The sequence below is a fragment of the Anser anser genome (genome assembly GCF_964211835.1).
Source record: "Anser anser genome assembly, chromosome: 5".
Classification (NCBI taxonomy): Eukaryota; Metazoa; Chordata; class Aves; order Anseriformes; family Anatidae; genus Anser; species Anser anser.
The window spans coordinates 5,232,853-5,260,575 of NC_139725.1; the positions used below are offsets into that span (position 1 = coordinate 5,232,853).

Sequence of the window (27,723 nt, forward strand, 5' to 3'; positions counted from 1 at the left end):
TCAGTGAAGGAACCTGTCCAAGCTGATGACCAGCAGTTCTGGGAACAGGCTCTACGTTTCCTGAATACTTGTCTGCTGCTGCTGTTGACATCTGGCAAATACTAGGTTTTGGGGAAAGATGAAGTGGGAGGTCCTTAAAAAGTGCTCATCAAAACTAAGTAGGAATAAAGTTCTCCCTGAATTCAGTCACCTTTCAGATTATTCCCCAGGATGAAGCATTATCTTCTTCAGGTGACAATAGTTAATAAGAGATGCTTGGTTTGTTCATATGTAGAAATGATCTTTTCACAAAAATCACTCAAAACTGTACCCATTTTTTCAATAGGAAACAAGGAAATTTAATGCTGGTTTTAAGCGTGTAAAGGGCTGCAAAGTTAATTGTAGTCATAATCTCAGTCCTGACAATGTAACAAGTTTATCATTGCTAATACTAATCAAGATTTAACATACAGATGAATGTAGAGTATCTTGTTAAAATTCAGCTTTTAACAAAGTTATCAGAATATTGCAAGAATAGTTGTCACACATTCAGATCATAATGGCAACCACTGAACCATAACTATTGTATAGGCTAATTCTGAAAATCCATGAGGCACAGATGATTGAGAAAGAAAAATCAAAACCTGCCTACAGTTCAAGTACGGAAATTAAAGGGTTACATGCATACAAAAATCCAAATGAGTTAATAAACACCTCAGGACAGCCAAAAAATAGTTTAGTTGAACATGTGTGCTTCTTGTTTATGCACACGTTTTGAAGAATGTTTTTCATAAAAGAAATATAACACTGTTCAATGCTCATTCACTGTGTTTCTGGGGATATGTCTTGGCTGCGCTATAATCCAGAGTTTAGACTGTTACTGAAAGAAACAATTCTCTTTTGAGGCAGCCGTGATTTAATTCTCCTGTTAGGGTGGAAAAGTTCTTTTTACCCTCCATTTTCCCTCCTCTTTTTGCTGTTACTGGGTGCACTTGCTATCCTTCAACTTCTTGTTACACATATATATAATAAATACCAACAGAAGCAGGACAAGTGCATGACAACATCAACTTTCAAAGGACAAATAATGTAGAAAAGGTATTAGAAAGAAGCTCAAACCATGAATGCAAGCATCCAAAAATGCATCGTCAACAGATGAACAGAAATGATACCACACAGATTTGGCAATTTATAACATGAGGGGCCTATGAAGAACAAAAAACAAGATTTCACTTTATACTACTGAATGCTCAGTGCTTTCAAGATTCGTGTACCCCACTGGAGTCCTTCCATGTTATTATAATATAAAGCTAGTTAGAATTTCTCAGGAAGAAGGAATCTCTTTTCAGTTTTATCCACTACTTGCAACACCAACATTTTCCCCCCCCTCATAACAGTTACCTTTTAAAAGCACTCAGGATGAATTGCTGCTCTTACTCATATATTCTTCAAAGCATGTGCTAAATACTCTAGGTGAAACTTTGTCACCACCCTCCCAGCGCCTTCACCCCCTACCCATTCCCTGTTTAACTCAATGGGAGTTTTGTTACTGAATTCAGAGAAACCAGGATTTCATTCCTTCTCATTAGAAGGTGTTCAGGCACCACAGGCTTTTGTTTGGCAAGATCTAGTTTGCATTTTATCCATACTATCAGAGCTCTGGGAACAGGCAAGATCAACTTCCCGATGAATTCTGAGACCATTTTGTGTACCTTTCAGTCAACTACAGAATCATGCTCACTCAGCTGTCAGGTATTCTTTAAATAATTTCTTCTTTAGATTTTAAGCAATAAGCTAAGACAATGGGACAAATTCCATTTCCAGTGGTCTTAACATAAATTTAAAGGTCCTGTATTTATACTACTGATAAGTGAGGTATTTGTCTTTAGTCCTCTCTTTGTGACAGATATCATTACACAGCCTGAAAATCTATGAAGTTAATTTTACTAGGCTCATCCAATTGATTATACCCTAATTCCTCAAGTAACTTTTACACAGAATACAAGTAGATATTGCTTTTCTGGAAAACACAATTCAATTATGCTAGTTAGTCTTTAAGAAGTAAACGCAACAACATCTCTATACACAGACTGTATCCAACTGTTTTGTAAGCTAAGTTTTTCAGTGCTTAAGCTTTGTACATGAAGCAGGTAATTGTACAATTGTCAAATTTTCCTCATCTTGATTTTGAGAATCTTAGCCATAAAGATGGCTCATCAGAGCCTTTTAAGTCACTAAGACAAACTAGCTGTTTTATACAGAGGGTAAATCAGTTAGTGATTTCATAGCCATTTCACTTCCAGAAGTGTCATATATGCAAGTGGGTGAGGCCACCCACATGGTCCAGTGTTGTGGTCTGGTTGCTCAGTTGGAAAAAGCCATATAAAGTCAGCTTTTGGCTTCTGTCAGTGCATCCAGATGATTTCAATTTGTTAGGATTCCACTAGAGTGGTCAGCATTACTTTGACAAAGCTGTGCCAACAGACAACTCTGCAGCTTTAGAATTTAAATACACACTGGGACTAGGCAGAGGTACAGTGCTTTCTGCTTTACAGTCCATTTCCCATATGGCTTCTTAAATTTGGGTCTATTAGGTAGCTCCCATACATGTGAGTGCTTATTATGTGGCTTACACACAATAAACACTTTACTTACCTCAAGTTTCTACTGATGAAGTAGGGAAAGATTATGACAATAGCTGTGCCTTAGGGAACTGTACACTGAGTTCATTTTTAAGTACAGCTCAGGCTCCTGAAACTTACAGTTACATAAGAGTGAGCTTGTCCATTTGCAGTCAAATCAATGTCAAAACAATTGACACTACAAATTTTATGCTTATTTCTAAGTAATTTAATTTGTGTATGATGGGCAGCATACCAGAGAGGCCATTCTCTTTTTCAGCTTGTGTTTGGCATCCCTACCTTTGAGCACAAAAAGTCCTTAGGATCATGTAAGATTATCTATTGATAACAGAAAAGTTTAAGCATTGACAAGGTGCTCCTTCATTTTTTTGATAGAGTATATGGTAAAAGAGTAAAAGAGATAGCCTATATGGTAAAAGAGAGGAAACAGTCTTGGCACTTCTTATGTTCCTGGTGTTCAGCAAGTTAACCATCAGTATGAATCCAACTTCATATTAGCAAGAATTTCATGTTCTCAGAGTTTCCATCCACTGGTTTCTATTTTGTTAGAGAGATGGTGCATGGAGAACAAATGGATTCTCCTTCTGGACATTCTGACTGTTGTATAGGTTGTTAAATCATCAGAAGAATTAAGTGTTTTAAAAGTATCTGGGACTGAGACTACAGTGCATGGTATATAAGAAACATTTCTTAGCTAAGTACTGTATGTACTTGGAAAAGCAAGTAACATTGCAGATGCCACTGATTAACTCATTACCTGCAACAGAATTTCCAGGTTGGAATCCTCCAAGAAGCAGTTTACTATGCAAAATTGATAGCAAATGCCCTTCTTTTTACTTCCTTGTCTTGTCCTTCTTCACCAGAACATGTAAAAGATGACTTATAGAAAGTGAGATGTTTCTACAACGAAGTCTAATATAAAAGGTAAGTGCCTGGACCAAGACAAAGAGCATTTCATGACACTCCATTTCCAGCAGTCAGGGAATAAACCCATCAACTAATAGTAACCTGACTGGTAGACATATACATTCTTTCCTGTTTTTTATTAAATTTATGGACTTCCTGAGCCAAATATGAATCTTAAGTTTACAGAACTGCTAAAGGCTTGGAACATCTTACAGGCCTGACATTGAGCTGATGGTCTACCCAAGTTAATAGAAGCCCGATAAGTAATATAAGTGGATTTTGCTCCCAGTAGAAACTTGAGCTATTTAACAATAGGAAGTCAGGATCATCTCTGTGTTGTTTCAAGTCCATTTTGGAAAACATGGACAATAAGTAACTGACATTACTATGAAGAACTGACTATTGTATGCAACAGCAGAAAGGACCAAGCAGATAGTACTTCTCTTGACTCAGCAAATATCAAGCTAAGAGTCCCAAAACTGGGACAGCCAAAGCTATTACAGTTGAAAGTCTTATGAACAGAACTAGAAACTGAGGTTTATGAAATCTATAGCTTCTCTTGAATCTTCTCAGAATTAACTTGGGAAGCCGCTGGTTTGACGATCTGAAACTCTGCCACTGGTAGAACGTATACAAAGAACAAAACATGAACCACAACAAATATAAGAAAATCATAGGCTACAAGGTAAAAAAATTCTCTTTCCAGCACTGCAGAAACCAAATAAAGAAGCTATACCCTTACACAGTAAGTCAAAGATACAAGACCCAGTGTCATCCCTTCACATACACATGGAAACTCGATACAAAGTTCAACTCACTCAAACACAAAAAAAGTTTTTTTAAAAGCCAAGAATATTACTCTAAGCAACCAATAACTGCAACAAACAACTATAAGAGTTAAAATCTCTACATTCCCAAGTGATTCACAAAAGATCACAAGTGCCTTTGTATTCATCTGAGAGCAAGGTGCTCATCCTTTCTGAAGTTGTTCAGCACTATGTATCTATGCTTACTGTGTCAAAACCATTCAATAAAGAAAAAAATGGTAATCTGATTTTTTCAAAAAAAAAAGACAAACTCAGCCTATGTTTCATCAGCAAAGAAAGATTTTATTCTAAGTGTTCTCATCTCACTGGAACTAAAGAGACACCAGTTGCATAGGAAAACACGCTTAAAGAAAGATCATTTTGGAAAAACTTTAAATATCCCTAGATCCTTTCCACCTTGTGATGCCTATTTAAATGAGCAGCAATATATCAAACTTGAACTCTTAGAATAAACATCTGAACAATGTAATTACTATACTTAGCATACAAGTAATCTCAGGCCAAGATTTAGTCTTTGGAATATTTGCTACCATTGTACCACATACATGTTACTACTGGGAGTAACAACTGTTCAACATTAGGCATTTTTGTATTTCAGTCTCCAAACATGAGAAGTAAATGAGGTATTCTGCACAAACTAAAAACGTACAATGCCTATACATCCAGGCTTAGCTTAGGAAATGATCTAATAGCTAACACAGGCCATTCTCCCACCTCAGACTTTGTGAAAGCAGTGAACCCCAGCTAATACTTCATCCAAACAATTCTGATCTACTTTTTGGCAGCAAGCCCTTAGAACAGTGGCCTTCTCCACATTTTTTCTCTCTGGGGACAGAAATAATTTTCAGAAATTTCAGACAGAAATAATAAATGTCCATCTAACAGTTTTAGTATTCATACTAACAGAATTAAGTTAGTTTTAGTTGCAATTCAATAACATTTTATTTAAATGGAAAAGGAACATATAACTTTTAAAGTATCTAGTCTTGATCTAACAGAGTGGCTAGACTTTAAAAAAGATTGTGAAGGTGCTAACCCAGCGTGTCTTTAAGGATCCTCTGATATGACATACTGCAAACAACCTTCTACCTATGATCGAAACAAAGGGAGAGGTTTTCTTCTTTTACCTTCCACAAGATGGGGAGGGTACAGATGCTGTTACTAGGATGTAATTGAGAACATATCAGACAGAAGAATCTGAATCTGAAAAAAGTTATGCTGTTAAGCACAAGAGACTTCAAAACCATCACAGAGAGAACATCCATCGCTAGGATACAAAAAGACTAAAAACAATTAGAACAATTAATCTGTTATTTACATCCAATAAAAACACATGTAGTAACAGGAAAATGATTGAAAACACAAAGGAGAGGAACTGAATCCAAAGAGAACTTAAAAGAAAAAAATCAGATGTTTAAAACTGCACCTTTATCTGAAAGTTATAGTGCAGACCAAAGCATAATGAAACACACACATTAAGCTTGTTTTCCAAGGTGTGTATTGCTGTTGTTTGTTTTTTTTTTCACACAAATCCATCTACATAGACTTCATTATCAATACTATATATTTGGAGCTGGTTGAAAAAATTCTGTGTGATTTCTTGCCGGATACAAATCATATGCCTTGAAAAAGGATTAGCTGGATAACTCACAAGTCCCCTAGGGAAAATATGTTGTACAGACTATTCCTCATAAGTGGGGATTAATATCAAATCCCACAGGAAGTCATGCACTGCAGTGTTTGTTTTCATTTCATTTATATTTACTGGCAGTTTATACTGTTCTTTCAGCTTGTGTTAAACACTGCAGCATGACAGATTTTTTCAGCACATGTAACATCATGTCTTATATTTTGACCATCTGAAAATATTTACTTGATATAATTGTTGTCCAGTGGGTCTTACAAAATTGCAGATAGTATAAACCTCAATTTAACCACATGGAATGTTTCTCCTTATAGAATTTTTATGCTTAAAACATTTACAAACTTAATACTGTATTGACGTGACAGCTGCTGCCACTGCTCACCATTAATCTCACTGTTGATGTTCTCACCCTTAAGCAGTCTTCATTCATTTTTTACTGTCATTAAACCCGGAAATTTTCCCTGTATCTGTACATTCCCTGTCACTTTAGTTTACGGTTTACTTTATGCCACTTCTGGCCAGCTCTAATTACTCTTTTTGTACCTTTCCCCACATTTTTTAGAACTCAGTTCTTCCCAGCCCCATAACCAGCCTGTCCTTTGAAATAAGAAAACAAATTCTCATTGAAAGTATAGTGAAAAGGCAAGAACATCATGCAAAATAGTATTCAACACATCCCAGCACTGATACTGCATTTTCCTCTTAAAAGCCTCCAAACTGAAGGAATTGTTTGAGCTATCTAATCCAGTACTCTACCATCAGCTAATTTTAGACAATTAGTGGTAGGCATAAAAACAAACAAAAAAAATGGTAAGTAATTTTTACTATCAGTTTCCTCAGAACTCTTCCCTCAAAACTTGGCTGGATGAGAGCTGCAGCACCACTTGATCTAATTTCAAAGCTGGCCCTGCTTTGAGAGGAAAGGGAGAGACAGGGTGTGGACTAGATAATCTCAATAGAGCCCTTCCAACTGAAATTTTCTGATTCTTTTCTTTTAACTACGGCTGCCCAATACCCAAAATGGTATCTGTAATCATTAGTTCGTGATTATAGCCAGAGCAAAATGTCATTCATGTAGTAAATTCAGGTAAGAAAAGCACGACATAAGAACAGAGCTATGAGCCAAAATACGTCTTACTGAGGTAAAATGAAAAGTCAAGTGTTATCCTATAGACCATCTCAGAAATGAGAGGAAAAGAGGATAAGGTGATTGTTCTATGGGTATTTTTCTATGTACAGTCTTTTGACATGGAAATGTTTCTAAAACGTGACCGTAGGAAGTGTGGAAGAAGAGCTTTGTTCATTCATTACTAAGAACCACAGAGACTGTGAATGGACAGTACTAACTGCTTTAACTACTAATAAATGCCACTGTACTAGACAAATCTTCCTTCGCATTACCTGAGGCTCAATATTTGTAAATCTCTGTTTGACTTAGCAGTCTTACCTTTATGAAATACTCATACACATCAATTTACCTGAGCAATGCAATGTTATAACATCATATACACCACCTGTGTTGTGTGTACATTTATTGTCTGAATTCTTCTAGGTTTAATATGAATCATCTTTTCAGATTCTTCAAATTAAATAAATTTAATTTCTCCGTAAATTGTCTTGACCTGCATTACTGAATACTGTCACTATTGTTACGCTGTACAAGAACCTGTTATTGCACATTTTGTATACGTTGCATCTTCAGTCTCTCCAAAAAGAGAACATGGACGGATGGAATAAATTGAAATACATGTGACAGATAACTGATGTTGTGCCATTATATAGAAAATGTCCTTGTATCAAAACAGAAGTCTAACTTTCCATCAAGTATTGCAAAAACACACAAAAGCCCTTGCCTAAAAAGATATAGTTTTAGGATATGGTAGTGCAACTCTGCTAAGTAGCATAGGGAGGGGAGATGGAAGGCAGTGACAAACTTTAGCATATGCTACCATCTTCTTAAGACTTTCTCTGGAAGTTGCCAGCACAGGCTAAACCTCTCATTGCATGTAAATGCAAAACATTGCTAGAAACATTAAAAACATCCTGTTCTGTAAGATCATGTGTAAACCTTCCCTGCAGTGTTCTTCATTCCATGACTGCTTGTAAACCCTGATAATATTTTATTTATTTCTTATTGTAATAATTTCATTGCAAAGAATAAGAAGAAATCCTTTATGATACCAGAGTTGGTCATCCATAGTCTCTCAGTGTGGCAAACACCCATTAAATGTGTCAAATGACTGATTAACTGAATTTAACGGGGTAAGGGAGGGAGGCAGGAAGAATGCAAAGAGAATGCTGCACTTGTCTGAGAAGTGGTTTGCATCTAAAATACTAAATGTTTCCTTTGACCAATCAATATTAGCATTACATGAAAGCCACCTACTAGTACTGACAGTTTTTATTTGTTCCTTGCAGGTTTGATGTAGGGGCTTGGTGTTTTCATTTGTTTTTGTTTGTTTGTTTGGTGTGTGTGTGTGTGTGTGTGTTTTGTTGTTGTTATTTTTAACAACGGGATTTTCCAGGAGCAATTTTAACCACAGTTCCTAGGCAGTAAGAAAACAATTGAATACAGGGTCAAGAAAATAGATTCATCCATATACAAATTGTCAAAATACCTGTTTCAATCCTATAAAGACAGGTAAACAGTATTCAAGCTTTGACATTCTTTATGAAGTAATCAGTATTAATTTCTTCTGTTCCGATTTTAATTACATACCATTGCCTTCCTGAGAGGACACTACTAGAAGTATAGCTGTCAGATGGAAATTAACTTGCTAGTAGATGACCACATACTTCATGAATTATACATGAAACTTTGTCTCTCAGCGACTGTTGCTAAACGACTTTTTCATCATTCTTATGTTTAAACAAACCACAATAGTTTTTAAGTAAGTCTGATCAGCAGTAAGGTGATCATGATAAAATGCTAAGAATGATTTCTAAAATAGTGTTTGAGGCACATTTCATATTGATATGTTTAGCTACAATTTGGGTCATGTTCCTCTGCTCTTAGTTGTTAGCAGAATGATAGGCAGGCCACTGCATTCACTTTCAAATACAACATTGATAGCTGGATTTACATTTCTTTTTAAGACTCAGCTTTTGCAAACAAGCTTTAGATTTCAGACATAATTCTGTTATTCAAATGGGAGAAGAGTTTGATAGCTATGCTAATCACTTTTATCTGAGAAAACATAACTAATAGCTTGGTTTACATTTGCTTACATTTATGAGCATAATTTTAGTACATAATTTTATTGCTCTATAAAACATAATACTGCATTAGTCCGCTCTTAAAAAAAAAAAAAAAGTTACCTTAGAGTGATTTGCACTTAAACCTTCACACTACATTTAAATGACAGTATCATTTTAAAATTTTAACCTTTAAAAATCAATTAAAAAAGAAACAACTCATATAACAATTAATCCTACATGGCTATTTTCTGTAGAGATAATATTCAGTGAATGTATTTAAGGTAGTCATAGCAGCATTGATCACAGGACTGTTTTGAGTCAGTTCTTCTCATGTATAAATTGGACTGAATGAAGATAATTTGTTCTTACGTCGCATGAAAGGAATCTCTTAAAATTCTCCACTGCTGTATACATTAAGAAATTATGTGGAAGAAAAGAGGAATGATACACACAATCACTTTTTTGCATTCAGTGTTTTCAGCACTGGAAACTGAAAAGGAAATAATGCCTTACATTTTAAAAGGGTCAGTTATTACTTTCAGTGGCCCATAAAAATAAAGAAAATATGCTCTAAAGAACTCCATTTTGTAGTATTGTACTAAACATTTCCTCTTGGAATCGTCATGGCTAATAATGATATGAGAACTATTTTCCAGGATGCAACTATGCCAATTGACACAACGTAGTGATCTTATTACTAATAATACTCTGCACACACATAGCACCTTTCCTCTGAGAATTTGAAAATACATTTACAAATTTAACTTTACCATTCCCTTGGAGGCAGAAAAAGTGATGTGTAGAAATGCTAGACTCCCTGCGAAACCAAGAAATTATCTGTGACAGGACATGGATTTTCATGTGGCTCTCATTTTCTAGTCAGTCTTCTAAATAGTCTCTAAATAGTCAATTAAATAGTCTTAAATATTCAACAATTGGCCTTGCAATTGCATGCTGAATGTAATGCAATTTTTCCTCCTCACCAAGCCCCTTCTCCTCCACAGTAGGTTTTCTTCTACAGTATGGATTATTGCCAAATTAATACCCCTGTGCCTACAAATAGATATCCAGGAAATTAACCTTAGCTACACAAGTCTGCAGACTTTGTATCTTAAAGTTAACCACAGGAATATTAAGGGGATATTTTGTCTTCCCTAATATTACAGAAACATTGTTTTGAAATGGCTTCCCTGCTTACTGACTGCAAATTAAATTATACTACTAAGCTAAATTCTTGGTACTTGATTTGATAGTTTTTTTGTTATTTGATTTTACAAGATCTTGGTAACTGTTGTATACTTCATATGATATATTACTGCATTAAGAATACAAAAAAAACATATTAGTATTACAGCTGTTCTATGACATTTGCAGACTCTTGTCTGGTCGAGATTTTGACAAATATGCATGTCAAAACCAGAAACTTTTTTGCTAAATTGAGCTAAACACAACTAAACAGAACCTTTTTGCATTTTACTGTAGTACCATGCATTCATAGTAAGGACAATGGGAAAGCTACACATACTATTTTAGCTTACGAATAATGCCTTTTCCCAAACTGAATCAGAAAAAGTTAAAATAATGAGAATTTCTAGCCCAGAGAATATAAGCTGTAAATTGAAAACACCACATGCAAATACAGTTTACAATTCATTTTAGTAAACAACACTGCCAGATCTCAATTTTATATAAATCTTCACTACTTCTGAGACATACTGTGACCTAACTGTAGATGTCCAAAACTAAATAAACTGCTTAGATCCTGCTAATGGTCTATTCAGTCCACATTGCTGTGGAATGTAGCACTTGCTGGAGATGCTTCTGTCTCCACTGTAAAGCCCAATTAGACTATTTTATTAGTCAATTTAGATGAATCCTCCTAATTCTTTCCTTTAAAAATGTAATTTCTTTATCATATCGTTTCATATGAATTCTTTTCTTTTTTTTTTTTTTTTTAAGAAGAACATAAAGTTCATAGCCTCATGGTTACAAAAACAGCTTTCAAAACATGATTAAAAGTCAATTAAATATTGAAGAATGAAGAAAGCATCTGGAAAGGAATGCAAATAAATCATTTAAGTAAAAATGTGTAATTCTAAACTCATGCTATTGGTATTCAAATCCAAATACCTGGAATGCTGAATCTTATTTCAAATCTGTTATTACTAATGATCTCAAAACTGTGAAAGGCGGGTGAAGAATAGCCTTGAGTATGACAGCACAGGGTAGAAAGTCTTGAGCAGGACAGAGCAGGAAATGGGCATTTTCAGTAGTGCAGACATGAAAAAAATGATAGGTTTTTCTCTCCCTACAGCAGCATGAAATTCTCTAAGGAATTTCAAAGCAATGCAATGTAATTTTTAAGACTGTATGTATACGTGTGGTGTAAATACTTGGTACTAGTCATTTCTTTTTCCTGTTACATATGCATGAAGGGAGGGGAAAATGGAGCAATACATTCCCCCTGCAAAACTGGCTGCAGAGCCCAGTTAAACTGTTGGTGAAACATTCATTGTGCACTGAAGAATTTGGCTTTCCATTCACATTTCTTCTGCCACATAACAATACAGCATACAGAATTTATCCTTAACTGTAATATATTAGGAAGAATTGTGATGGATTCCATGTAAATTTGATGTGAGAGGAAACCAGGACTCAGTAATTGTATTTGCACAATTTTATTCTTCTTCCGATTTAATACTAGACATTTATGATTTAGGAATAAAGCAGTAGCCCTTTCATTCTATGGTCATACAGTAGTGGTCATTGTTAATGTTATTGAGGACATTTTTAATGACCTCAGCCACCACAAGGACACCATTAAGTCTTCCACCCATAAAAAAGGCATATCAAAAAAGCTGATATTCAGAAGAAGGGCTCACATATATACTTATACCAAACTTCTATCTTTCACATGCATACACACACACACCCCTTATATAAGGTAGTATTATATTTATACACACATGCACATTTGAAATGTTAGTGCCCCAAATAATTACAGTTTCACAGTCGCATTCACCTGAGAAAATAAAATTATTCTATTTCTGAACATGAAAGATAAGGCACGGCATTGTAGAAGACTGGCAGCAAGATTACATAGGAAGTCTATACCAGATTTGGGACTAAAGCCTCAGCTAAAGCAAAGATCCCAGAATCGCATTCACCTTTTTATCGTTGTTTTGGTTTTGATTTTCTCCATTTCATTTGTGTGGTTTTTGGTGCTTTTTTTTTTTCCTAAATTATCTCCTAAATTCATTCTTGTGTAACATTTTTATCACTTAAAAATAATTAGACTTGTCAAGATAATAAAAACAGCATGTCTTCTGTCACTCTAATTTTGTCCTATACTCCATTTTGTAACTGTGATAAAAACTTTCAGACACACTCTGAACTTCAAAATGGATGCACTGCTAGACCTTGAACGTAACAGCATGATATAATATTGACAGAATATCTAGTTCACTTGGCAGTTAATAGTTAATTCATTTCTATAAGAACTAGGTTCACGTCCAGATGACGATGAAGCTTCCAGTCAGATAAAAGTGAACAGCAACTTGAGTATAATATGAATGTAAGAAAATTAAAGATAAAGGAAATTGATAAAGCCATTTTGTCCATGATGGTCCATCTAATTATTTCCTAAATGGGAAAATGCTTTTGCCTTACCTGGTTGGCCACTCTGCACATTCAGCATGAAAAATGTGTCCTGACATCTGTTCTGAATTTTCATTTTATTTCCATGTATGCTCCTTTGTCCTGTCATCTGTGTCAGCCTGAAAACAACAACATGAAATGACAGGTTCTAATCACCTAAATGTTGAAAATTGTCCCTTTTTTTCTTAAGAAAAGGTTTCAATGGTATACCGTTTCCTCTGTCTCAGTTAAGTGTCTTCTAATTGCAGTCATGTTACAAAGCTCAGTAATACAGAACCAAACAGAGGTTTCTAACTGAGAAAATATGGGCTGCAAGACACAAAGAACAAAACTCAGATTTACAGAGTGGAAAATAGGTTCATTGGAAACACTGATTACCCTCCCCTTTCTACCAAACAAAACAATTTCTAGCATGAACACTTATTTGTGGGTCTGTCTTGCATTTCTTAATTGTCCATTACAATTATTCCTATCACTCTCCTGGCACTGACACAAAGAGTTTCCATAGCCTGAAAAGAGGCTGCAGTTAAGAGTTACCCTATCTCAGGATAACTTCCATGTGCTAAAGTCCACGTGTGATTCAAGACCAGGTTGGATGAGGCCCTGTGCAACCTGATCTAGTGGGTGGCATCCCTTCCCATGGCAGTGGGCTTGGAACTAGATGATCTTTACGGTCCCTTCCAACCCAAGCCATTCTATGATTCTGTGAGTCCTTCTGCATTACCTCTATACCAACAGAGTGAGCAAGACAGTGACTCCTTCAGAAACTTTGCAGCTTCACTGTAGTATCTATGTGCTTGGTTTGGTTCACATCCCTGGGAGCACCTAGAGACTAAAAACAGGTTAAGTGCATGGATAATTCCCAGGGGTTTAAAATAGGGAGGATTCCAAATATTGGTCATTTTTGTGAAATAAGAAGAAAATAAGGTTTGCAGAGTTGCCAGTCAGTCTGTTTTGAAGATCAAGTGAGCGTCTTGTCAGACATCCACTATAAGGAGAGGAAGGCTCAAATATCCAGACCATCATCCCAGTCTTAGGCAATTAAATTTGCAGTCCATGTTAATATATGGATACATGTACAGGGCTTAAATCAGCAAGCTTTTCTACTGAACTGAGGCTGGCATACTGGTCAGCTTGCGATAACATTTCATCAAGAAACGGAAGCCTGATTTGTATCTTTCTCCTCCAAACTCAAGATAAGCCTGTTGAACCTTGAGTGAAGTCAGGGTTTAGCTCTGTCCTTTTTTTCTTTTTATTCACAAAAAAGCTAAACAAGCTTAACATGAGATCTGGTGACTAGTACCAATTTCAGCTAATCCACTTGGTTGCCGACTAGTTATGAAAACATTGATAACATTCTCTGATATGAAATAAGTCTATAAAATATAGGCTATTTGCTAATCTCACAAGTCAAATCCACATAAGTATCTTCTAGGCCTGATTTAATGAAAAATGTTTCACACACAGTATATAAATTATCTTCTACCCAGTAGCTAACAGCACCATTATTTTACTTTCCACAAATGAAATATGGGTATCTGGAAGGCTTCTTTTTTTAATCCTGTAAGAAAACTGATGTAATGTTTGTAGCTGGAATTTGCATCTAGCATAACAATAGCTATCATTGTGCTACTTTGCTGCATGGAGAAACATATCTGAGAGCAGGCTCAGATTTCTCCTTTCATCCTACCCAACAGTAAGTCTTAGGCCCCAGTCCTAAGAAAAGATTTTTGCCAACTATCTCTTCACCCATATATTGCCTCACAAAGGTCAGTGGACCTTTATGGATCATGCACAAATCTCCCAATTTGAGTTTATTACTGAAGAAGGCGATAGTGAGGGTTTTTATCCTCTAAAAGCGTTGATCCACATTTTCCAGTAAATCCTGCAGACTTGCAGGTTTTCACTTACTCCAACCTCAGGCCTGGCAAATTAATTTATTCTAACCTTAGGTATAAACATGTCAGCACTGCAAGTAATGTCCTCTGTGTCTGCAGTTATGGAATTGTTGCTGCTGTAGCAATACTTCATACAAGTTTAAAGACTAACATTACATATTGGGCACAGCTGGCGGTCCCATCTGATGATTTGACCAACACTGGTTAGATACAAATTTCTTTAAATACATGAAGACATTAAAAGTCAAAGACTTCAAGGTTTTATTTGTTGTTGGTCGTTTAGGTTTGGTTTTGCTTGTTTGCTTGCTTTTAATACCTAGAATAGGACATCCTTCGGTAAGAGTCTGCAGTCAAAACTGGTGATGCAGAAATATATATAAGCAAAAAGCAAAGTAGGAAGAACAGCTAGGATCTGTGTCAAAATGTGTCCATTTCAGAACTAGATAGGCTTTACCTGACTGCCTGAACTGCTTAATTTGTACTAAAATTCACGGTATTCACTGTATTTTCTGATTATTAAAAGACAGAATGTTTATTTAACTTCATATTATTTCAATGCATTGCTAAATAGAATAGACAAAGCGTAGCTTTGACCTGGATCTAAATGGAAACTAAATTAACATCTCTATTTTTGAGATTTTTCCAAAGCCTACTGAACTCAGTGGGTGTTTTTTCACAAACCTCACTGAGTTTTGGATCAGGCCCTATAAGAAAAGATCATTTAAAACCAGGAAAATCTTTTATTTTCTTTTTCTTCTTCACTGTATCTTATTTTTGGAATGTTCTTATAGTGGTTCACTCAGGAAGGAGCCATTTCTCAGCACAGGAAAGGCAGAAGGAAACAGTTTAATTAATTGCAAAACTCACGCAGTTTATGATAGAGGCTCCACTTTTGTCATGAATTTACATGTCTTTGGAGTACAGCCCCCAGAGATCAAAAATAAAAGGTGTCAAAGTTGCTGCTGAGCTAGGGATTTACTCATAAAAATAATACCGTGAAAACTTTAGTCTGTATGTAACAATGAAAAGTTAATGCAAATGGTCATTGACTTCATTATAGAAATCTTTGGCAACAACTTTTCCAGACTCATGTTAAGCCTTGAGAGAGAAATGTTTCAGCACATAACCACTTAATCATTTATATGAATGAAAATGAGTGCAAACAGAATGCTGAGATGGCTTTAAGATCACCTCTTTTTTCTTGTATGGAATACCCACTATAATTACATTTTGCTTGTCAGTTCATAAATTTTGCTTATTACAAAACGGGCATTATTGATTGCTTTTTAAAAGTACTAAAACTAAGCTAAGAGCAGTAGATCTCTCAGCAAATTCAAAACATACTATCTTCCAAACTAATCACTGGCAAAGGGATTGTGGAAAAACTATACAAGTTTATTGTAAACTCAATGCAAAAAAAAAAAAAAAAAAATGTTGCCATGAGTTTTAGGTTAGTAACTTGGCTTTGAATTTAGCATGTTTTAAGCCACAATGAAAAAAAAAAAAAAAAAGATAAACTTATTTGGCAAAGCCAGACACTTTTAAAGCCAACATCCTGTAATTGTTTCCTCATTTGGCCTGGCAGCTTAAACAAGGATAAAAAGAGAAGAAGAAAAAAAAAAAAAGGCAAAATGCTAAAATTTTCAGAAAGAAATAAATGGAGGGGAACAAAGAAATCAAGGTATTTGTCTCATTTATGTTAAATGAATATGTAAATGACATTTTACTCCTTTTGTTCTTCTCTTAGATAGGATTCAACAAAATGAAATGAAGGTAATTCTCTAGTCTTGTGGGAAAAAGTCTGAATTTAGAACTTTCTTGGTTTGAATTAGTGCAAACAGCAGACATACTAACACAGGTTGACCCTAGCAATGCAGAAGAGCCAAAGTGATAGCAGGCAACATAAGAAGACTTGGCCTCTTTGAGATCAGTTGATTAAACATCTCCAAGTGAGATTAATACACACTAGGAACATCCTCATTTAGAACCAGTAAGAAATAAAAGAGATCAGAAGGGATTTAGAGTTGCCATTCTCATTAAAATAAGGTTAGAGGCTGACATCTACAAATAGTTACTGGAGAGCGAGAAGTCTTATAAAAAAAGAAATTAGCAATGTTTGCTATTGGATCAAATCTAAACAATCTCTGAACATCCTAACTTTTACTTCTTTTACTGCTGTATTGTTGCCAGTTCTGAGCTAACACTGAAAAAAAAAAAACATGAGGTAGCTACTGATCTGGCTGGGAAACAATGTTCTATTCAAAGCTAGTATCTGTTCTAAATATCAAGCAACAAAATTAACTGTCCTCTGTAAAAAGAAGGAAAAAAAAAAAAAGAAAAAAAAGAACATTTATGTCAATGTCAAGCCAGGAAAGCAATTTTGTATTAACCTAAGAAGTTAGCAAAATGGAATACATAAACATATTTGTAAAGTGAAAATAATTTAAGAACCTTCTAAATATCTGAACAGTCCACTTGGCTACACTTGGATTTAGGAAGCAATATTTTATATGCAGCAGTAGACTTTTTTTTTTCTCTACAGTTTTAAATCCAACGACAGGGCTGTATTCCATCAAAAAATGACAACAGCAACCTTAATGCCACTGTGAAAGTACGAAATTTGACAGTAGTTAGAAAATGGCCAGATAATAAGGCCATGATCCAACAGATACGTTGAGGGCAGCTGTGTTTGGAACAGTTACATGCATGAAAGAAACCACTGACACGTGGTCCCAGTGTTAGTTGAGTGACAGCTAGAAAAGCCTTTAGTCACTAAGCTTTTAGACACACCAAAGCAAATTCTGTGGAATTATCTGTGAAACCTATTTCAACAGCATGTATGCAAAATGCCTTTGTGGCATTGGTCTGGAAAGAAAGAAAAAAGAATAAAAATGGCAGGCTTGGGCTAGCTCTCTTATCCTTCTGCACCACACTGGTGATCTGAAGAGACTACAAAGTATGCTTATGAGGTATCTGATAGCTGTGTAATGCACGTAAATGATATTCTGATAAACCATTACTGAAATCAGAAACAATCTCTCCATATTTTCCACGTTAGCAATCAAACACAAATTTCCCAATATGTAGCCTAGTACAAAACCCCATTTTCTCAGGATGCAACATGAACTATGTATCTGGACTGAGAATAGCCTAGAAATAAATAGCAGGAATGTGCTGGGAGGCAGGTCCTGGTCTGCTTCTTCATGGACTGCATGCCTGGATTTTGCTTCCCTGGCAACTAAGGCACAGGTGACTGGAACTCACATGTTCCCAGAAAGCTCAAGAGACCTGAGGTCTCTCCCCTCCTTTACCTCCAACTGAGCACCTGCCGTCAAGTGGACAGGGGTGGTAGAAAGAGAGAAGAATTCAGTCTTCCAGCTATTCAGTTTTGTCCCCTGTGAAGACCTTTCAGCTACAGAGTGACAGACAAAGCAAACTGGAAATTCAACTAGCTTTTCGTGTTCTTTGTGACACCAAACTAGAGCAAAGTGTTGACTGTTGGGAAATCTGCCTCCTGATAAAGTTTATGGGTCAGATTCATTGACGAGCTGTGGCTGCACATGGGTGGAAAGGAGCCTACTGTCCAAAGGATACATGAGATAAAGTTCTTCCCCATACTGGTAGTTCTGGCTTTCCTACGACTTGGTATTTTCTATTATTTCACATGGTGTCTACCCATCTCACAGTTACGATGCGCAGTCACATTTCTGTAATGGTTCTCCATCTTGTACCACATAAAAAACTTTACTAATTCCAGTAAGATTAGATATATTTTGTTCTCTGGATACCCAGTACCCTGAGCTGGTGGAAGGGGATGGGGAGCAGGATGTGGCCCTCACAATCCACGAGGAAATGGTTGGCGACCTGCTACAGCACTTGGATGTACGCAAGTCAATGGGGCCAGATAGGATCCACCCAAGGGTACTAAGAGAACTGGTGGAATAGCTGGCCAAGCCGCTTTCCATCATTTATCAGCAGTCCTGGCTATCAGGGGAGGTCCCAGTCGACTGGTGGCTAGCAAATGTGATGCCCATCTACAAGAAGGGCCGGAAGGTAGATGTGGGAACTATAGACCTGTAAGTTTGACTACAGTGCTAGGGAAGCTCATGGAGCAGATTATCTTGAGTGTCATCACACAACACTTACAGGGCAAGGAGGCGATCAGGCCCAGTCAGCATGGGTTTATGAAGAGCAGGTCCTGCTTGACGAACCTGATCTCCTTCTATGACCAAGTGACACATTTAGTGTATGAGGGAAAGGCTGTGGATGTGGTCTACCTTGACTTCAGTAAGGCTTTTGACACCGTTTCCCACAGCATTCTCCTCAAGAAACTGGCTGCTCGTGGCTTGGACTAGCATATGCTTCATTGGGTTAAAAACTGGCTGGATAGCCGGGCCCAAAGGGTTGTGGTGAATGGAGCCAAATCCAGTTGGAGGCCGGTCACTAGTGGAGTCCCCCAGGGCTCAGTGCTGGGGCCGGTACTCTTCAATATCTTTATCGATGATCTGGATGAGGGGATCGAGTGCACCCTCAGTAAGTTTGCAGATGACACCAAGTTAGGTGCGTGTGTCGGTCTGCTCGAGGGAAGGAAGGCTCTGCAGGAGGATCTGGATAGGCTGGACCGATGGGCTGAGGTCACCTGTATGAAGTTCAACAAGGCCAAGTGACGAGTCCTGCATCTGGGGCGTAACAACCCCAAGAAGCGCTACAGGATGGGAGATGAGTGGTTGGAAAGCTGCCTGGCAGAGGAGGACCTGGGAGTACTGGTTGATAGTTAGCTGAATATGAGCCAGCAGTGTGCTCAGGTGGCCAAGAAGGCCAACAGCATCCTGGCTTGTATAAGAAGCAGCGCGGCCAGCAGGGCTAGGGAAGTGATTGTCCCCCGTACTCGGCTCTGGTGAGGCCGCACCTCGAGTACTGTGTTCAGTTTTGGGCCCCTCGCTACAAGAAGGACACCGAGGTGCTCAAGAGAGTCCAGAGAAGGGCAACGAAGCTGGTGAGGGGTCTGGAGAATGAGGCTTACGAGGAGCGGCTGAGGGAGCTGGGATTGTTCAGCCTGAAGGAGGCTCAGGGGCGACCTTATCGCTCTATACAGGTACCTTAAAGGAGGCTGTACCAAGGTAGGGGTTGATCTATTCTCCCACGTGCCTGGTGACAGGACAAGGGGGAATGGGCTAAAGTTGTGCCAGGGGAGGTTTAGGTTAGATATTAGGAAGAGCTTCTTTACTGAAAGGGTTGTTAGGCATTGGAGTAGGCTGCCCAAGGAAGTGGTTGAGTCACCATCCCTGGAGGTCTTTAAGAGACGTTTAGATGTAGAGCTTAGTGATATCGTTTAGTGGAGGACTTGTTAGTGTTAGGTCAGAGGTTGGACTAGGTGATCTTGGAGGTCTCTTCCAACCTAGACAATTCTGTGATTCTGTGATATTTTTATACCTTAGGAACTTGGTCAAATTATCAAAGAAGGACATAAGACTAGTCTGTCACCATTCCATTTCAATTAATATTGTTAACTAACCTTTCTTTAAAAAATTCATGCATAAGTAGACTTAGAGGTCTGTATGTACTCCAAAGCTTCACCACCATCTTAAATACAGACACTATGTTTGTTATTCTCCAATCATTTGCAGCCATTCACAGGTGTATTAGAAGCCCTTGAAAATCAACTTGCAGCTTTCTTTCTTTCAATGTTCTGCTGTGAAGCGCATCTAGTTCTCCCTGTCTAAGCATATCCAGCTTTTCCAATCTTATTTTCACTTTGGTTAAGGTGGTTTCCATTTCTATACTGTTATTCCCTGTTTATTTTGCCTTTATCTCCATATTATGCTACTTCCTTCTAATTGTTATCATTTCCAACTTCATAAATCCTGCTCTAAATAGGATATATTAGATTACATTATTGTAGGAATATTTGATACACATCCATTAATTACATTCTGCAAAACATTATGAAAAAAACAATTGCAAGCTAACAGGAAATGTGAAACAGCTTTACTGCAAACAATGAGAAAACACCACAAAATCTTTTGTCTTCTTGATTGTCACCTGCCAACAGAGCAAGTTCCTCTTTGTGATTCAGAGAAGAGAAGCATAGAGTGCCAATATCACAAAGAACAACACTGTCCAGCAAATGTGTCATAACTGCAGCAGTTCTCTGGTTGTTTTATGTAAGTATCTCAATGTCTCAGGGATTTTCTTATACCTACAGCTATCACATCACGTAACTGTGCTCAAGTCAGCACATTCTGGGACATTCCAAGTGCCATGTATAATGTCTCAGCTGCTAAGAATATAGAAGAGGGAAATGTGTTGGTTTTTTTTGTTTTGTTTTCTGTTTTTTAATTAAGGACAGCATAGCATCATGTATACAAGGATGAATCCTGTTACAACTTCATTCTTATTAGCTTGGTTAAAATAAGAGTATATTCACACATTTAAACACTTAATGTGAAATCAACATATTAATTCTGTGGTGTACGTAGGATCTTATGCCATTCCCAAATTATTATGTTATTAACAAAGATCCTACTTTCTTGTGCTGAAAACTCAAAATGTTCCAAATGTCAACCAAAACCACTTTCACTACACTTTTCCCATATATACTATTTTTACATTTTTTTAATATACACTTTTTTTTTTTTTTTTTTTTGCAATAGACAAAGTCAGTAGAATCAGCTATATTATACTTAATTACAAAGCTGATGAAATTTGCACAGGATGATTCCTCAAGATTTTAAGTAAATTGGACAAAGTATATCAAAGAAAGAAATACTAGGTCACACTAATATATTAGAGTAACTATTACTAAGAAAAGTACAAATACGTGACTGTAAAAGACGTGAAAGCTAGAATATAACTGATTTCACAAAAGGAAAGATTCATCTTATTCATTTTGAGAATCTTCTTGATAAATAAGTCTGTTCTTAACTGAGAAGCTAGATCATTAGATGAAAATCTAGGCACTGAACTCCAGATAAACAGAGCAAAACGTGTAGGAATTTGCTAAGTCCATGTTATTTCTAAACCACTGAGCTTTGAAGTTTGAAGTCAAAGATGGAAATCCTCTTCTTCAGAAAGGTAGAGCATGAACATGAAAAACCAATGGTAAGCACCATAGCAGAAACCAAGTGTGTTGTCATCAATCTGTCTAAGAAGACTTGTAAGATTTACCATGAATCAGCACTGAATGCCAAGCCTTAATGCAGTGTGTCAAGAATCTGTAGTAACCCCTCTGCAAAACTAAAAATCCAGTGAACAAACTGACTAGAAAAGTATTTAGCCCCTGTCAGTAATGACAACTAGTGCCCTGGTGGTAAAAACAGAAATAAAAACATCTTAGAGGGGAAAAGAGAAATCTTACCAAAATATATATTTTGAGAGTTTGCTGTGATTGTTTAAAGCAGTCAGGCTATTCAGCTGGGAGATGGTGGGTGTCATGCTGGAAACAAATTACAGTTTTCCACCATGACAGAATCTCTGGACTTTCTGCAAAGATGCTGGTTTTGTTATTTCAGGGGGTGCTGAACTGAATTCCCATAGAGTGGAATAAGCAAGATCTAATCTAAGTCACGGTTTCAGAATAGGCTCTACTTGGAACAGAACACAGGGATAAGAGAGCTTAGTTCTCAGACTGGTAAAAGGCTATTCCAGTTGACAGAGATTATGTTAACAGCTTCTGTGCTGGAAGTTTGGCATAAAGGCTTTAGGGAAGCTGTCTCTTTGCTTTCATTCATATTTCGTACGGATTATATGTAGGCACAGAGAACACTGCATGTATTAGCCTGTGATTTTCTGTCACAATCATGGTCATCACACTATGTATGTAAGTAGTCGTGACATAAAAGGGACATTTCAAATCTTATTTAATAGTCTCCATTCTTATATTCTGGCAAGAAGATCTGAGGAACACTACCTTACCATGTTAAGCACTACCTTAGGACCTCACAGTGTTCTTTCTCATAAAGCAGATACCACTTCCAGTGCAAATACATGTGCTTACAACTTCAATGTTAGCTGTCAGTAGGTACTCAAGCATGAAAAGTTAACATTTGCTTTCTATCAAGATTCACGTGACTAGTGCTCAGTGGCTTGAGTGCTGGAGAAAAGTGAGTACAGAAGGTCCTTGACACCAGAGTAATAAAGATTTTCAAGTTCAAATAAAACTTTACAGATGTTTTGGCATTCTCCCAATACAATTTAAAGAAAGTAACAACAAAATCAAGAAAGTAAGCAGGTAGTTAACTAATTATAAATGTTTTTCAGTTGCACCTCAGTGCAAAGCTTACTCCTCTAGTGGTTGTCTGAAAGCCAGAACTAGCTAATGCTGCATTCTGTGATACTGAAGACATTGCTCAGCAGCAGTTCACCTATAAAATCCAGGATTCAAGGCTTGTTCAAGACTTGTTTACAACAGAAGATATGCAGAATTTTAGAAGCTTATAAAAATAACTGGGTGATCCAGCAGCTGGGTGATCCAACATGGATTCAAGAGTTTCCTTCCACCAGCTTTCACAAATGCAACCCATGTCAGATCTCATCTAAAATTTAACCCACAGAAACCTGAAATAAATCCCCAGGTTGAACCAGCTTACCTTTTCAACTGTATAAAATTTTTTTACATTGCAAAAGAGCAAAATGATCTAGACAGATTTTTCTAAAAAACTGAAACAAAGGACAGTGAGATTCATAGCCTTGATAATTTCTTTCTTAATGCTTAATAGAAAAACAACTTGTTCATGTAAAAAAAAAAAGGACTAGCTAAACAAGTTATCCAGATTGACCTTGTTTATCATGTTTAACCTCTCATATCCCAAATGATGAGACAGCCCTGATGACAAGTTTTATATGGAGAGTGATAGTAATTGCATTATCATCATTATACCTTTTGTGCCTTAGATGAGATCATATTATTGTATTTCTCCAGATACTCTTTGCATTTTTTTTCCTTATTTACTTACCAGAAACAGTAAATTTTAGAGATTGGCAAGACTTGCAATTCTAAAGAAGCTTTTTATAATTCTGACTAGTTTTCATTTCCTACAAACATTAGAAGTCAAAATACCGTTTTTAAAAAAGGGATTTTTAAACACAGAAATATCAGATTGTTTGTTTCCAGCATTTCTAAACATTCTAGCATTCTCAAATCAGAATGAAGAACAGTTTGCTATTTTTTTCCTCCAGCTCCTGGACTGAATCACCCCTCTGAAGATTTACTACATTATTTTGACCTAGCCAGAATGACCTACCACTTTCAATATACTGTCAAAAAGCTCAACAAATGAGCCAATGTGAGCCTCGTGACATTGAAAGACAATGCAAAATCTTGAAGAAAAACCCATGCAAAAATACAGGCTGGGAACCATTTGACCATTCTGCAACTCTGCAGGAAAGGACCCAGGGTTCAAATTTAAATGGGTCTTTGTGGAAAAGAAGGTCAACCACCTACCACTCTGCATCAGCAAGAGTGTGGTGAGCAGGTTAAGGGAAGGTACTCAGCAGCTGAGAGGCTACACTTAAGAGTAGTATGCCCAGCTTTTGACACTCCAGTATTAGAGGTTAACAAAATCCTGAGTCCAGAAGAAGGCCCCTAAGATGGTTAGGAGCTGGAGCAAATGATATTTGAGGCTGAGGGAACAGGATTTATTTAGCCAGAAGAGAAGGCTAGGGTGGCATCCAATTGCAGTCTTCCATTACGTAAAAGCAGGTCACAAAGAAGATGGAGACAAACTCTTCCCAAAGCAAAAGAATAAGAGGCAATAGTTTAATTTCCATTATTGCAAGTTATATGTTGGATATGAAGGAAAAAAATTGTACTGGCTGCAGTTAAGCACTGGAATAGGCACCCAGAGTGTCTCTGGAATCTCCATCTTAGGAAATTTTCACAACTTAGCTGGATAAGACCCTGAACAACCAAGTCAAATTTTGAAGTTAGCTCAGCCTCAAGCAGGAGCATAGACTGGATGATTCCTTATTTCCCCTCCAACCAAAGTTTTTCTGCTGTTCTGTGTATCAGCAGGAAAAGACAAGTAACCAGACTGAAAGCATCATTACTCCACCATATAAACCCATTATTTACTTATTCCTCAATTATGGTGTGCTGTTTGACTCCCATCTCAAAAAAATATAATTTAGAACTGGAAATAGTTCCTTCCATATTGAAAGGGACTGAATAGATCAGAACTCTTCAGGAAGAAAAGACAAAAGAATCTAAAAGGTAGAATGATAAGGATAAATCATCATGAGTGGTGTGGAAAAGTGGATAGGAATCATTATTTTCACTTTGTCCTAATACTAGTATGAGAGACTACCAAAGCTAGAAAAACAAAGGGCAAAAGAAAACAAAAAATGGGGTTCTTCATACAATGGATGGTAGGCCATTCGAATGCTTTCCAGGCAAGGGCACAGCAGCACTTCGCATTTAAAGAAACACACTGCAAGTTATTAAACAAACAAACAACATGAAGCTCAGGTATTATGAGACTAGGAGAAAGCTGGGTTAGAAATATGTATTTGTCCTGTTTTATTCTGTGCTAAGGCTTATTACCACTGCTGGCTAAAGGATGCTAGGTTAGACAGATGCTTAGCCTTAAATTAATGCTGTCATTCTTATGATAATGTCTTACAAGGTTCCTAAGCAGGGGCTGGCCATACAATCATAGCTCTGAAACTTTTGAGTTTTAGTCACCACCAAAAAGAATTATCTGTGTACAATTGTTAGAACCCTTTGCGTTCGTTATGAGAGATTCCAGCTAACACACATCCATGGCACCTGGATATCTTACAAAGAACCTGAGACATAGGCGGTATTTTGGTACATGTTCTGTGATACCAGACCATATAATTTATTTAAATATTTTCATATGTCAGAAATACATACAGATAAGAACATGAAACACCAAAAGATGCAGCCACATGAATAAGGTTAATAGAGATATGCTGATTTATGAGACAAAGATGTGAGCCATGATTTAGATCAATAAACCCACTGTTGATTTATAGATGTTCTGCCAGAGCAGTAAAGGTTACAGTAGACTGTGTACCCAACAAGCCTTGTAGACAGATGATGAAACATGATGAAACATATGAAGCAAGTAAAAAAGATCACACCGAGTACTGAATGCATGCAAAAATAGAGCTCATGCCAGTTGTGTTAGTATAAAATTGTTTCCACTTTTACTTTACATTACGTGTGATCAGGCAAAGATGTTTGTTATAGATGAATAGAGTTGATTATTTGCTGATTACAGATGCACTAATTAACTCAGTGTTATTTGTTCCAAAACTCTATTAATAATCAATTCTGAAAGATTTGGGCAGTTGTGTGCAATTTGACATAACGTTAATCGCCAGAGTAAAATGCTGTGGTCCCTCCTTTAGAGAATAATGAGGGCAAACACCCCCCCACCCCCACACCCCCCACACCCCCCCAAAAAAAAAATGTTGGCAGAGAACCAGTATACCTAAAATAGGCCACTTTTCGATCTAAGCAGCTTGCTAATCACCTGAACCATCCTGACAGTTCAGACAATGAGGATTTAAGCCCATAAAACGATGTTTAAACGAGAGGTGCAAAACTGTGCCAGAGCTTTTACCTATGAGCCAAGGAGGTCACGTTTGTGCTTTGTAGAAAAATATATATATATATATTAAAAATTTACCCAGATGTATACTGTTCTGTTTAAGTGAGCAAAAGTTACTATAAAGATGAATCCCAAGTCTAGAAACAGTAGTGCTTTTTTTTTTTTTTTTTAATCTGTAAAAGGACCAATAATAAAGGCACAGTGGGGAGCTACACAGGGATTTGTAACGTTGCTGTTCTGTGGTAGTTAGGGTTATGCCAGCATTTATTTTTCAAACGCTCATGAGGCAGAGACTTACAATAAAGCCATAAACATTCTCTCTAACCTGAAACTAAGCTGTATCTTGAGATCTCATCTCTTTCACCATTTCTGGACAAACACAAATGGTTCAGTTATGCAATTCTGAAGAGAAAAATTAGTTTGTTGCACTGAAAAGCTTTTAAAGATTTTTATCTTGGAAAAAAAAATAGTTTTGGCATGAAGAAAAGCTGTTGGCAAGACATTAGTCCATAGTCTACTCTACTATCTGTTAGCATTTCCAAAGAGAAGCAAACAGTCTAGTCAAGCTACTGAGATTTCTACAATTGCAGTAACATTTTCCTCTCAAATTTTCCAGGGGGATTTCACAACCGTGGGTAGACATAATAATTTATTACCCTCAAAAATGACTTTTTTTTTAAACCGTCTGTGCAGAGATATGCATCAACACTCATTTCCACTGTATCAGACCTAGGCATTCTGCCTCAGAGAATTTAGTAAACAAAATAAGGCTTGACAGCAGAAGCTCTGAAACAGACATAAATTGGATAAGCTGATCCTGTAAAGATCCTTGAAATAATTAAATACAAGGAAGGTAAGTGACAATGATTTATCTGTATATTTACAGCACATAGTCTTCATTTGGTTTTCACACTAGTTTGACCCAGATATCTATCTAGGTACTGCAGCATATCCGCACTAGGCCTTGCGAAGTCAATTCTGCTTCTGCAGTACCCTTTTATCTTCCAGGCTATCACATGTGGAAAACACAACACAATGAAATAAAACACCATGCAAAACTCTCACCTCTCAGTCACATACAGCACCTTGTCCTCAGTCTGCTCTTTGTTTACAGTAAATCTTCCTAATAAAAGAACTTCAAAACATAAAAGGTATACAAGAGACAATAAGCAGTAAAACCAGCTGATATTGAGTTATTAATGACACACAAGACTAAAGAATCTCACTAAACAAACAGCAAGAGTGAGATCCAAGGCCCCATGGACACACTGAATAAAATTATGTGGAAGACAGGTAGGGCACAGAAACCTGTGCCTACTGCTGGTTGACGACCAATTAGCTCTATTTAATGACAGTAATGAGCAGGCCACTTACAGCAAAATAACTATGTCTGTC

The 27,723-nt window shown here is 36.9% G+C and overlaps 2 protein-coding genes across 4 annotated transcripts in view; one reads left to right on the top strand and one right to left on the bottom strand.

The window, feature by feature from the left end:
* Nucleotides 1-12,026, top strand: part of INSC (INSC spindle orientation adaptor protein) — a 510,527-nt gene extending 498,501 nt beyond the window's left edge. Inside the window, exon 34 of the mRNA XM_083840240.1 lies at nt 3,485-12,026. The gene's annotated coding sequence lies outside the window, so the exon portion shown is untranslated. The remainder of the gene's footprint in view (nt 1-3,484) is intronic.
* The window catches only part of SOX6 (SRY-box transcription factor 6), a 482,345-nt gene that overhangs the window by 25,931 nt on the left and 428,691 nt on the right, over nt 1-27,723 (bottom strand). Inside the window, exons 15-16 of one of the 3 annotated variants that reach the window (XR_014585614.1) lie at nt 13,065-13,163; nt 12,867-12,973 (exon numbers count right to left, since the gene is read on the bottom strand). The exons of 1 other annotated variant lie outside the window; for it this stretch is intronic. The gene's annotated coding sequence lies outside the window, so the exon portion shown is untranslated. The remainder of the gene's footprint in view (nt 1-12,866; nt 12,974-13,064; nt 13,164-27,723) is intronic. One more of the 3 variants, XR_014585613.1, reaches the window with a different exon arrangement.